Genomic DNA, 14368 nt, shown 5'->3' with positions numbered 1-14368 from the left:
ACGGAACGTACTGATTTCAGTAACTGATACATCTACCCCCCCCCCCCCCCTTCCCGACCCTCTTTTAGGTCATCTTAAAGTCACCTGGAAGTGGTATTTTTTCAAAATAACGCTTTTGTCATTAATATGTGTGTTTTGATGAGTGGAATGTGAATAAAAAGTTAACTAAGGTTTTAAAAAATCAGTTCTTATGTTATTTACAAATTCAAGAGTAGACCCCGACCCGAGAGGGCGCTGTTCGTGACGTCAATCGAGGCAGACTTTGCCTGTAATGCGTAGAGTAAACACAATTGCAAAGTACATAATACGGACCAAATCGTGAGTTTGTACGTTTGAAATGTACCAACTCACGACTTGGACATACATGTACTTTGCACGTGTGTTTACTATACACATTGCAGGCAAAGTCTGCCTCGATTGACGTCACAAAAGGGGTAGGCGGAGTCAGCCCCCAAACAACTTTATATATTTTTTAAACATATAAATCGTGACAAACAATTACTGAAAAAATTGTTTTATTATTCGTAAGCATATACTCTTATGTTTGAAAGAAAAAAAAAATCTATTTCCGGGTGACTTTAATGTCAATGCGATTGAAGTGTTCACTTTTTAAGGCACACTATTGGTAATTACTCAAAATAATTGTTAGCAATTAGCATAACATTTTCGGTAACGAACATTGGAGAGCTGTTGATAGAATAAAACATTGTGACAAACGGCTCCCTTTGAAGTTTGAAGTTTTTGAGAAAGGGGTTATTTGTCACTCGAATTAGAAGACTTCAGGCCTGATTATGTATCTGAATGCACACAAAATTGCGCGACTAAGTGTTTTTTTCTGTCATTATTTTCTTGCAACTTTGACCAATTGAGTCCAAATTTCCTCAGGTTTGTTTTATTTGATGCATATGTTAGGATACACCGAGAGGGAATACTGTTTTTTTTTTTACGATTACCAAGCGTGTCATGTGCTTTCAAATTGTCATCCCGGCCTCGGTTTGATCATGGTGGGAGCTCCATGATTCCATAAGGTTACAATACCACTACGATGGCTCAAGGGGATCGGATCAAAGTCTAAAGACAACACTGCAAACTACTGTGTGCCAGCGAACGCGCTCATCCTGATATGCGGTTTTCATAGCATCAAGTTGTTATACTCACTTGTTGTTTGCTCGAAGACTTCGTCAAATTTGCATACTACAGATAACAATAACTTGATTATTCAATTCCGGAACTCAAACTGTTTACAAAAACCGCATGGTCTGAACAATAGTGTGTCGTAAAAAGACTTGTTTCCCTTGTAAGTTTTTTTCGGGTGATTTTGTTCATCCCTTTACACAGTGCACTTTTATGAATAGAATTTTGAAATTTTGCATGGTGGAAGTTCATGTTGAACTTTGCGGTGGCACCATGAGTAAATATATGCATAAAATAACAAACCTGTGAACATCGAAGCTGCAAGAGAATAATGAATGAAAAGAAAAAACACTCTTGTTTCACAACTTTTGTGCTTTCAGATGCATAATAAGCCTTTTACTATTTGAGTGAGAAACTACCTCTCTCTCTTAAAAACTATTTTACTTCGTTCAGAGGGAGCTGTTTCTCACAATGTTCTATACTATCAATAGCTCTACATTGCTTGTTACCAATGAAGTTGAGGACAACAATTGTTATTGTTTTAAGTATTTACCAATAATTTATTTTACAGTTGATAATTTCCAAGTCGAAACATCTACTTCTCATATCCTGCAAATTAAAAAAATGTAGGGGCCTATTCGTTCCAGTCAATCATTGAGCAAAGACCAAGAATCAACACACCTTATTTGTTGACTTATCCCTGTTTATTTTCTGGTACCCTCATAAACCCCATCTAATCCACCGTGTAAATATTTAGCGTGTAAAGTCATTGAAGAAGAAAGGTGACACTTTTTTGTAAACAATCGTTACTCTACTTTCCGGCTACTATTTGTTGCAGCCTCAGAAAGTGGTGCAACAAAATGTTCGATTTAAAGGCAGTGGACACTATTGGTAATTACTCAAAATAATTATTAGCATAAAACCTTTCTTGGTGACGAGTAATGGGGAGAGGTTGATGGTATAAAACATTGTGAGAAACGGCTCCCCCTGAAGAAGTGACGTAGTTTTCGAGAAAGTAATTTTCCACAAATTTGATTTCGTGACCTCAGATTTAGAGCTTGAGGTCTCGAAACCAACTATCAAACGCACACAACTTCGTGTGGCAATGGTGTTTGTGCTTTCATTATTATCTCGCAACTTCGATGACCGATTGAGCTCAAATTTTCACAGGTTAGTTATTTTATGCATATGTTGAGATACACCAACTGTGAAGGCTAGTCTTTGACAATTACCAATAGTGTCTACTGCCTTTAAAGGCGCGAGACTTGCTAGGTCTACAGAACGACCCGAATCGCACCTCTCCGCATAACGCTTAGACTTGATTTCAAGTCTGAGACCACGGTTTCTCTGTATCGGCCAAGCAGAATTCCCCTGCAAATTTGCTATCATACATGCATACGCTCTATTAAACTCGCAATGACAAGGCTAGTGACGGAGGTTTATCCACAAGAGGGCGCAGGAACCATGTCTACATATAAATGCGCGTCTATCATTTCGGGTTATGCTTTTAGGCAATAATACTGTCTAGAGCTTGCTCTGAGTCGACAGTATGACCGGAACCATGGAGGAACTTTGCGTCAAAATGACTCAGAAATATTATGCGAGGCATACATATTGAGTTAAAATCCACTGATTTTTCCTCCCTGGTTTAACCACTTCACGGCCCAGCCAGACTCGGAACTGAACCGGGTGTTTCTAGAATACACATATAAACTAGAATCAACACTTAAATAATCTTAATTCATTAAACTGAAGTCAGTGACACTGAAAGCACAAGTTTGTTCTATAAAAGGCCCTCTTGACCTATTTCTTGACCTATACTAGACGACGCAGGCTCGTCACCATCACAAAGAGCGGTGTTCGTAATTGCGCCCTCTGTCATTCATCCTATGAAAGGCGATGTATGTGTTAAAGACTGGGCCCCTGTCTTTATGCGCAAGGATAAAGACAGGTGGTACCTGTGATTCCATTGGACACAATTTATATCATTGGATAAATACAGTGGCTAAAAGCTACCGTGTCTGTGTTTGTTTTGATTGGTCTGAAGTCACCTCGGGCGACCAATCAAAACACAGATATTGAAAGCTTAACGGTCGCCTGTACGTCCCCGTATGAATTTTTTTCCGTACCACATGCTGGCCATCGCAAACACGCATAAGGTATGGACACTTTCCCGGATCCCTTCACTGTTGACCCCGTGGCCAACGTGTGGTACGAAAAAATGCCCCCGTTTAGTATACAGTATTATAATATGCATGTGCATGTACTTGTGTGTAGTTGGGGTGTAGAATTTGACTGCGTATATCCATGTGAAATTAATGTAAATTTAGTTTAAAGGTGATTGTTATACCTCAGTAACAAACTGTGAAGTTTGATTGGTCGAGAACCAATCATGTGACGCGCAACAAAAACGCATGTTACATGGCTCGACGGGCCGGGTAACATGAAAAGTGATGTACACCGCGGTGTACACCACCTTGATCGTTCCCGGCGTTGGTCGATTTCCAGCGCTGTGTACGAAACAAAGGATTCCTTTGTTTAAAAAAAACAATTTAGAAGTAACCACTTTCCCATTGAAAGCACTAACGACAGTGCCAATGTCGTAATACAGAAAAAAAAATGCTGCAATGCATGGGGATGGTACGGTCTTTCACTCTGAAAAAAAATCACGCCCCCCCCTCGTTTGGGAAATCCTGGATCCGCCCCTGAGTAAACTGTGGTCAGGATAAAGGTAGACTTGACTCAAGTCCAAATCCCGTGCTCTCCCCTGGAAACTACTGTGTTGTGATGCTCTGCATTCAAAAACCTGTTCCGCATTCTCGGTACCACATTTTGACGGCGTGCGCGCACTGTACTGTGTACGCTACGTGTTGTTTTATAGTAAGTTGGGGGTGATGCTTAGGGACCTCTCACACGAGAATGGGACTTGAATCAAGTCTAGGATAAAAGTAGACCATGAGCTACCCATCAGGCAGAGAAAATGGACGAACCTGTAGTTGAAACAAAAATAATAATAACGTTTAATGTGTTTTCTTCCTCTTTTTTAGCCACACTGTTATTCTTACCAAAAGGCAACCGTGGGATCCATTTAAACAAAGAAGAAGCAAAATAAATGTCGTCAGTCTCTTTGGTCCGGTGTATTCTCAAAAACCAGTCAACCCAGCACCATTATGCCTGGCTGTACAACGTCACTCAAATGGAATTGTAATTATTGTTAAAGCCTAATGACATGAGATGATCGAGGCAAACATAAACAAAACTTCAACCAAATAAACGTATCTTATTTCCTTGAGTACATCAAATCACCACGAGTCCTACAAGCGACTGGACTGCTCATGCTAGTTCACCATCATTATCCTCATCTAACTTCTTCTCAAACAACTTCAAGGAATCTGTTTCAATACTATGGATGGAAGGATGCCTATGTATGTGTTGCTGGTTGGTGTTTGGTGTTCACTTGATGCAGGCGGACTCCTGATGGTTGTCACTGCTCAACAAATAGTGTCTGCGGAGATCTTAACACCAGTGGCGAATCGCAAGGAGGGCGGGCAGGTTGATATGAGGTGTGTTGTTACGAATCTCGAGTCAGATCAAACCGTGGCGTGGACATTTAGGAATCCAGATAGGTTTCTTACCTGGGGCTGGACCACCGTGTCAGAACGTTACTCGATTAGAATAGAGGAAGATGCGGCATCTGCGACGACTCGTCACTACTTCACCATTACCGGTGTGCAGAGGGCAGATACTCATGAGTACTACTGCGAGGTATATGAGTTCCGGTATGCTGGCAGGCTAATAACTCAATCCAGTGTGATAACACTTATAGTGTTATACTTCCCCCATGCTCCCTCTCCAGCATGCTCCCCAGATGGACCCATTACAGTAGACGATGGGAAAGTGCTGAATATGAGATGTACATCTGAGGGCAGTAATCGAACGGTAAAAATGGTACTCGATCCCACAGTGCGTACTGTTAGGTCGACCCCGTGGATAGAGCAGTTTGTTGAAGAAAACGATACACTGATCAAGACATCCGATTTGGCAGCTGACGTCGCCGATGATGATATTGCGTTTGAATGCATCATCACATCGACGTATTACCCCAACATAGACCGCTCGTGTACAATCGGACCGATTACGATAACGACACCAGTGGAGGTGACGTCAGACCACCCATCATCAACATCCATAACATCTCACATGAAATCAGGAGATGTATCCACAGATATGACGTCATCACAGACACCCACAACCCTCGACACGCAATCATTTCCACCATTGACTGGTTGGCTTTCGACTCAAACTCCATGGTTTCTAGCCTTCATCGTTGCAATGTCATTTGCGGTTGCATTCTTCGTCATCACCGTCGTTCTCATCCCCTGCATGATCAGAAAGAACCGTCTGATCAAAAGGCTTCGAGTCACCGCATAGAAATAATCCAAACTCCCCAAAGCTGATCCCTACATGGAGCTGCAACCAACGGAGGACAAGAACAAACTCTATGTAGTAAGCCAAACTGCGCCCTCAATGTTGAACTTGTAGAAAGTTCAGGTGTTGAATCTTTCCTTTTTTTCCCCCTCCACTTTTTGGTCTTGTATTTCCTCTATTTTTTGTAGGGAGCATGGCTCTGGCTTGGCCATGCTTTTAAAGCTATTCATTTGGGGTGGAATAGAGTAATAGATCTATCTGTGATTATTTTTTGGTGTGTTTAGCCTCTCACTCATGGTTTACCTGAATTATTGTGATTTGTAGGGATTCTAATTGGATCGGGTGTGTGTATAACCACAATGCCATGATGCAGCATTATGTGTGTGTGGCGTGTAGCTATATACCTTTATCATGGTGCAGCCATATTGAATTCCCCCCCCATTGATATCAATGTAACCAAACCGAGGCAGGAAGAACAAAATAGTCTGGTTCCCATTTTGCAAAATGATTATTAGCAATCATTATTGTTATTGGACACGAGGAACATTACATAGATGGATTGCAGCATGAGAAAGGTATATAGCCGCATGTGCTGACCTTTTCGTCACCTTCCTTCGACAGTGCATTGTGTATAAACAATAGATTATTAGTGTGAGTTTCTGCATCGTAGTGCATATTGTGTGCTATTGTATTGAAGAAATGAAACCAGTATACAAGCTTTTAGACGCCATTCATTGTTTGGCTTACTTTTGTAGATCAAGTTGTATGCCACGATTCACTGTGAATGAAGATAATTATGCCTATGTTATAGATATACTTTATACCTGTAGAAGTTTCAGCTTCATTAGTCGTCAAGTTTTTGAGAAAAAAAAGTGAAAATCACAGAGCGATATGTTCCAGGAGAGTCGCGCAAATACCAGTACTTGTAACCACGTTTTACATGCTAAAATAATTTTCGTGACAATGTTTTACTCGTTTCTCAAAAAACAGCAAGCTTTCTACTAGCATTATCTTCGAACCGTGTAAGTTTAAAGACACTTCGTAGTTTCCAAAGACTAGACTTCGCACTTGGTGTATCTCAAAATATGCATAAAATAACAAACCTGTGTAAACTTGAGCTCAATTGCATTTGAAATACAATAATTCGTCAAATGATTCAATTTGAGTCAATGTTGACACTGTTGCGTGGAGGCACTTTTCTGCTTCAAGATTCTTGGATTTTAACAGCTCCCATCTCATCTCCTTGACTGTTGGGCATTTCCTGTTCTTGTCATGCACCGTGCACAAAGGTATATGATTACTTTCAGATGCAACCACATACAATGAACGCACAATGCCTTAACAATACAATAATCACTTGGACTTTTGCTTACTTTATTGACCCTTTTTCAAAAGAGCATATCAATACGAATTATCAGTAGTGATCTATAAACTTTCAAGAATATATATCGCAGTAAAGGATAGGTCTCTACAATTCTAGTTGACTTGTGATGTTACGGATATAATCAAAAATTCTCATAAACACAGGCATTGCCACCATTTCTGGGCACTTCTATGTTACTCGCATACAGAGATATATGTAAAAATGTGTATTACATACGGCGGCCATTTTGAAATTCAAAATGGCGACTTAACCAAATTGTAACAAGTAAAATAAATGTGTTAATGGAATCCTGGGTATCATAAACATGGGTGTTGCCACCATTATTTATACTTTTCTACGTCGCTCACAAGTTGAAATATACACAAAAGTGTATTCAATATGGCGGCCATTTTGAAATTCAATATGGCGGCTTAACCAAATTAGTTACAAGTAAGGTAATAGTGTCAATGGAATCCTAAACATGGTATCATAAACATGGGTATAGCCACCATTTTTACTGTTCTACATTGCTCAGAAGTTGAGATATAGGACAAAATATAATTCAAAATGGCGGCCATTTTGAAATTCAAAATGGCGGCTGAAGACGCCATTAAAAAAAATTGTACCTTATTTTTTTTGAAATCAGCACCCCAAAATTGACCAAGTTAGCCAATAAAATCCATTTTGGCACGAAAATCCACCAGCTGGAATAAAAAATCTGACATAGGGACCTGTATTACAACTACTGTGTGCCATTGAAAGCATACATCCAGATAGTATGCGGTTTTCATAATAAAACATGAAGTCGTTATGCTGACTTATTGTTTGTTGGAAGACTTTGTCAAATTTGCATACTACTACTGATAACAATGAATTGATTATTCAATTCCGGAACTCAAACTGTTTATAAAAACCCGCATGGTCTGAACTGAACAACAGTGTGTTGTAAAAAGACTTGTTTCCCTTGTCAGTTTTTTTCGGGTGATTTATGTTCATCCCCGACAGTGCACTATTACGAATAGTTTTGAAATGTTGCATGGTGAAGGTTATCCATGTTGAACTTTGCGGTGGCACCATGAGTAATGCATAAAATAACAAACCTGTGAACATCGAAGTTGCAAGAGAATAATGAATGAAAAGAAAAAACACCCTTGTTTCACAGCTTTTGTGCCTTCAGATGCATAATAAGCCTTTTATTATTAACTGAGTGAGAAATTACTTCTCTCTCAAAAACTATTTTACTTCGTTCAGAGGGAGCCGTTTCTCACAATATCTTTTACTATCAACAGCTCCCCATTGCCCGTTACCAAGTAAGTGTTTATGATAACACATATTTTGAGTATTTACCAATACAATTATCACAGTTGTTCATTTCCAAGTCGAAACATTTACTTCTCATATCCTGCAAGTACAACAAATGTAGGGGCCTATTCGTTCCAGTCAATCATTGAGGAAGGGCCAAGAATCAACACACCTTATTTTGTTCACTTATCCCCCTGTTTATTTTCTAAGAAGCCTATAACTTGAAGTAGCCCCATACACCCCATATAATCGACCATGTCAATATTTGGCGTGTAAAATCATTGAAGAAGAAAGCTGACATATGTTAACCATCGTAAAACTACTTTCCGGCTTCTATTTGTTTTAAATAAGACTGCTTCAATCTTCAAAAAGTGGTGCACAAAAAAATGTTCGATTTAAGGCGCGAGACTTGCAAGGTCTACAGAACCTTTGCACAATCCGCACCTCTCCGCATAACGCTTAGACTTGATTTCAAGTCTGAGACTGAGGTTATAAAAATGTTTAGAGTCATAGGTATGACCCGAACTTTGCGTCGAACTCACTCAGAAATATGCGATGCATAGAATCTGAGTTAAAATCCACTGTTTAACCACCTCACGGCCCAGCCAGACTTGGAATATTTATAGTTCAAATCAAATTCGTGGAAAATTACTTCTGCCTTTGAGAAGGCATTCCAAGTTTAATGTGAGGAACCTCCCATTTCTACCCCAGTTAGTTTAACAATAGAATTACACAATGAGTCAGATTTTGCCGTATTTATGTCGCAATAGTACGACGCGTAGGCGCAGCACAAGGACGTATAACCAAGTCATGATCATTCAACTAATCACCACTATACAAGCTGTGAGTCTGCCTCATGCTATTTCATCCATCCTTATCTTCATCCAACTTCTTCTCAAACAACTTCAAGGAAACAGATTCAATACAATGAATGGAAAGGTCCGTATGTACGTGTTGCTAGTTGGTGTTTGGTGTTCACTTGATGCAGGCGGACTCCTGATGTTTGTCGTCACTGCTCAACCAACAGTCTCCACGGAGATCTTAACACCCGATCGTAAAGAGGGCGGGCAGGTTAACATGAGGTGTACCGCTACGAACCTCGGTCCGGACCACATCGTGGAATGGAGAACTGAGGACCCATGGATAACACTCCGTTGGGGTTCCAGTACCATAACAACCAACCCGAGATTTGGGTTTCATACCGTACAACAAGACCCGAATACAGTTGTACAACTATTTGTCATCGTGAACTCACATAAAGATGACACCAATGACTACGTGTGTGCTATCCGTGAACCAACACTAGTACCCGACATGTTTGACACTGTCATCACATCAAGGATAACCCTGACCATTTTCTATTTCCCCACCGAGGCTTCACCAGTGTGTTCCACGTCTGGAACCCTCACAGTATTGGCAGGGACAGAAGTAGATATCAATTGCTCCTCTGAACATGGTAATTCAGCAATCGATGTGGAGATTGCCTCTCTTATCATTACACCTAATACAACTTGGAGAGCATCAAGCATGAAAGACACTATTGTACTCTCATCCAGATTGACGTTGGAGGTTGCAGATGATGGTGTCGAGTTTGAGTGCTCCATCTCGTCCCAGTATTTTCCCAACATGAGACGTTCATGTAACATTGGGCCAATCCAGGTAACTGGCCTCACTTATTCAACACCATCATCACATACCACCTCCTCAAATGAAGATACCTTTGAACCCACCGAGTCTACTCCGACCATGGAGGACCTCCATACTCCGACCGAGAGCCCGCAACTTACTAACGTTAACCCATGGATCATAGGCTTTGCACTTGCCATGGTCTTATTGGTATCATTCATCATCATTGCTGCTGGACTACTGTTTAAAGTCATCAAGCTAAGACGCGTTCATAAGCATCTTGATGAGATACAACCTAATTCCAACCACTCCTACATGACTAACTTGGGTCTACGAACCGAATACCAGGGAGAAGGTTGTAACGAACCAACAAACGGAGAATCATCTGCAGTGCAACACACGTATTATACCCCAGATAGCCTGGAATACGCCTACGCACAACCATAAAGATAATTAATGCCTTAGAAAACCAAACATAATACACAAATAATGAATGTTTATGAGTGCGATGTTGCAAATATTTTCATGAGTTGAAAGATGGAATGTTCTTTTCACGAGACGAAGCCGAGTCGAATGGAACATTCCATCTTTCAACTCATGAAAATAATATGAACAAAATGTTCTCACTATAATTGCACGAATGTAAAACATTCATTATTGTTTTATAACATCCAAGTAGATCTTTGTCATTTTGATTGGAGGATAAAACTTTCAAAACTGTCAATAGTGTAAAGCATGTTTAGAAATATTTCACTTTGAAGTAGTGGTTTGTGTATACAGAAATCAGGTTGATGCTCCCAAATTTGAATCTGAGAAGCGTTACAGCTCAGTGCAGATGTGTGTTCTATAGAGATTATTCCATGCGTCCTTTTTATTCGTTCCGGATTTCAGCGATATCTCAAAACGCATAACCACCTTTATGAAATGATAAGTTTTCATCTTAGTTTTGTTGTAAATATTTGTATAGGCAAACAAAAAAACCCAAAAGGTTCCTAAAACCAAAGGTATATATCCATCCTACTAGGAGTGCGTTTTGGCGACCCCAACCAAAAACTGTTTCGGTTGTTGGTCGTTGGTTCTGCTGTTCAGACTGAACGATAACCGAGTTGTGAGCTCGGTTACCGTTTTGGTTATGACGTCAGAAACAGTTTTTGGTTGGGGTCGCCAAAACGCACTCCAAGTATGTGTATCACGTCATGTTAAAAAAGTAGAAAAAAAAACCCAAAACACAAAACCACCAAAACAAAAACAAGAAATACACACAATGTATTTAAAATTAACAGTAATTTCAAAACGTTATTAAGAGGGACAGATTTGTGGAGACAGTACATGTCCCAATTGTGTTTCCATGGTTTGATGGAGGTCGCTTGTAATTAAATAAGCATATCACTATTTCCCAAAAATATATTTTGTATAAAATACAACAAATATTTTAGCGTATAAAGTGCTTTCTCTGTTAGTGAGTTTATAGACGATGTGACCTGCGACATCACATGTTTACATAAGAGCCACATAGCCTGACTTCCTGCAGACACGATTTGTACACAGCCTAATGGGACAAAAAATAAAATCTTTTTGTATAAAATACAACAAATATTTTAGCGTAAAAAGTGCTTTCTCTATTAGTGAGTTTATAGACGATGTGACCTGCGACATCACATGTTTACATAAGAGCCACATAGCCTGACTTCCTGCAGGTACGATTTGTACACAGCCTAATGGGACAAATAATAAAATCTTATATTTTATGGAGATTTGATGAAAGGGGGCACATCTCAAAACTTGTCCAGCTTTTACTTTCATAATTCTTGGATTGATGTGGAAATTACAACACAAAATGTCAACTTTCCCATATGACCTGTGCAGTATTGTGCCTGCCAGAATACTCATAAGAATGTACAAGGTCGTCACACTTATTGTAAACAAAGTTCACATGGTCTATATATGCAAAGAACCTAGCTATCAAAAAAAAAAAATTAATACCAAACTTAAAATATCTTTACTCTAATGGGCGATCAAATATCTATGGCCCACAAGATTAAAATGTATGATTTCTCAAATAATTCCTTTCCTTTTTTTACATAGAGCTTTCTCAATTAATAATAGTTCTCAATTTGAGCAATTTTTTTTTAACACTGGGGGTTGTGCCATTGGTATAACAGTGTAAATAAAATAATGGGTTGTTTTTCCTTCCTTTTTTTCAAATCTTGATTGCTTTATTTATTTGTGTGTGCTAAAATTTAATTTAATCCGGCAGTTTATTTTAGCAAGACCACTACTTGCTTGGACCTTATACTTTAATCATTCTGTTTTCACACTAATGGTAAGAGTACTTTGAATGTATTGTAACATCCATGTCCGTGCATGGAGGTACAAATTGATTAGTTAACGTAACGTCCTTTCATAAGACAAATTTAAAGAGAACGTTCAGAATGGCTTATTTGATTCGAGATGTTTTTTGTTTTTCAAAATATTTAACTCAGAATAACTTGCATGGTTGTTTTAATAAACAATCAGAACAATTGATGGTTATACTAAGTTCAATTTAGGTTATAGATCTTGTAATACTACCGTGAGTTCCGCGGGTCCAAAACGCCATTTACAGGGGGGGGGGGGGGGCGTGATCGATCGATGTCACGTCTCTGCTTCTCGGTGTTTGATCAAAACATGAGCAATGTTCGTCTTTTTCTGCCGTTATTTTCTCACATAATTAAAAGTCCCATGAAACTTCGCCTTCAATTCCACATTGACCACTAAGCCACCAGCCCCCCGATTTCACGAAGCGCTGCGACGCGTCGCAAGTGCAAGTTGCGACCGGTTACACGTCGTAAGTTGCGATGTGTATGAAATCCATTTCATCAAAGTTACGATGCGTTGGACACGTCGCAAGTTCCTTGACAACGAGGAAGAACACGTCGTAAGTTACGACTACCCATAGGGTCGTCGTAAGAATGCTGTTTCATTTGTTTACGCACAAAATGCATGAAAGGACATAACAATTACCACACGTAACTTCCGTGAACCAATCGGGAAGACACTAGACAACAAATGGAAATTAACCCTCCCCCCCCAAAAAAAAAAAAAAAAAAAAAGTTCTGGTAAAAGAAAACAAACACACGCATAAAAAAAGAACACACATAAACTAAGACAACTAAACAAATAAATAATTATAAACCAACCAAAAAAGATCCCAACCCTAAACACTAGTCCGAAACGGTGTCTGCCATCTTGAATGAACTATAATTCACGACTGTTTCATGACCAAGTTGTACACAACATTAAACAGCCGAATAACTTTAGCAGTTCATCCTCGTCCAAAGGGTTGTTTTTATTAAGAGTGAAAATAGTTTGTATTGCGACTCGTCGCACTTATGACGTGTTTGGTGAAATGGATTGTTGAACTCGTCGCAGCCGCGACGTGTCTTAGGTCTGCGACGCATCGCAAACCCTACGATGCATCGCTACTTGCGATGAGTTTCGTGAAATCGGGGGCAGAAGGGCAAAATTTCAAGAATCTAGTCTTTATTGAGTCAAAAATTGCAACAGTAATCGTGTCTTCTTATAGCACGTTTATATGCAGTACGCCGTGTTTGTTCACATTTTACCCACTATATGTCACGTGAGGCACGGAGCGCAATCGGTCTATTGATTATGACCATGAAAACCCCAGCTTCCAAGCACCAACACAATAGCGCAGTGCGTAAGGTGCTGGGACTGTCTCAGCATCTCGGATCACCCGGTCCGGGTTCGAATACCGTCTGTCTCTAATATAGATTCAAGGCTTTTTGCTGCCCCTGATGGGACAGTGTAATTGGGATCTGCCTTGTTTTCTCCCCTAAAGGGACAGGGCCCGCGCAGTGGCTAGGGTTCGAGACAGGGGGGGATGTGCTCTGGGTCGGAGGAAACTCCTGAAGGGTTCTATATGGCAATGGGGAGGGGCCAGTGTGCGCCATTAACTGAACCGGCGCCTGAATGCCTGACACTTCCGGAGCGTAACCTTTTATATTTTTCCACCAGATTAAATAATTTGTATGATTAAATTTCTTGATTTAGTTTTTTCCAAATATCTCTTATAGCGTTGCGGTAAGTGCTGACAAACTATAGGATCCGAACTGCCTCTAGCTGCCGGGCAACCTCGGTAGTCTAGTTGGTAAGACACTGCTTTAGAATTGCAAGGCTCCTGGGTTCGAATCCCACCCGAGTAACAATTTTTATATTTTTTTCACAGGACTCGGGAAAGTACTTAGTACACAGATGTGCTTACACACATTATATGGGTAAAAAACTAAATTTATTTTCTTTATACATTTTTTTTAATTTTTATTATTGTTATTATTTACCACGCGTACTGGTATGACTGGTATCTGATCTCAACTGGGTGTCCAAACATTTGTTGTGTTTCACTTAAAGAATTTGTTATAGTAAGTTTATAATGCAAGTTTATAATGTATCTTTTACTCTAAGGGGCGATCAAATATCTATGGCTCATAAGGTTAAATTGTAAGATTTCTCAAA

The sequence above is a fragment of the Asterias amurensis genome, chromosome 21 (assembly GCF_032118995.1).
Source record: "Asterias amurensis chromosome 21, ASM3211899v1".
NCBI lineage: Eukaryota > Metazoa > Echinodermata > Asteroidea > Forcipulatida > Asteriidae > Asterias > Asterias amurensis.
The sequence above is the reverse complement of the archived record's forward strand: the minus strand, read 5'-3'. Positions refer to the sequence as shown.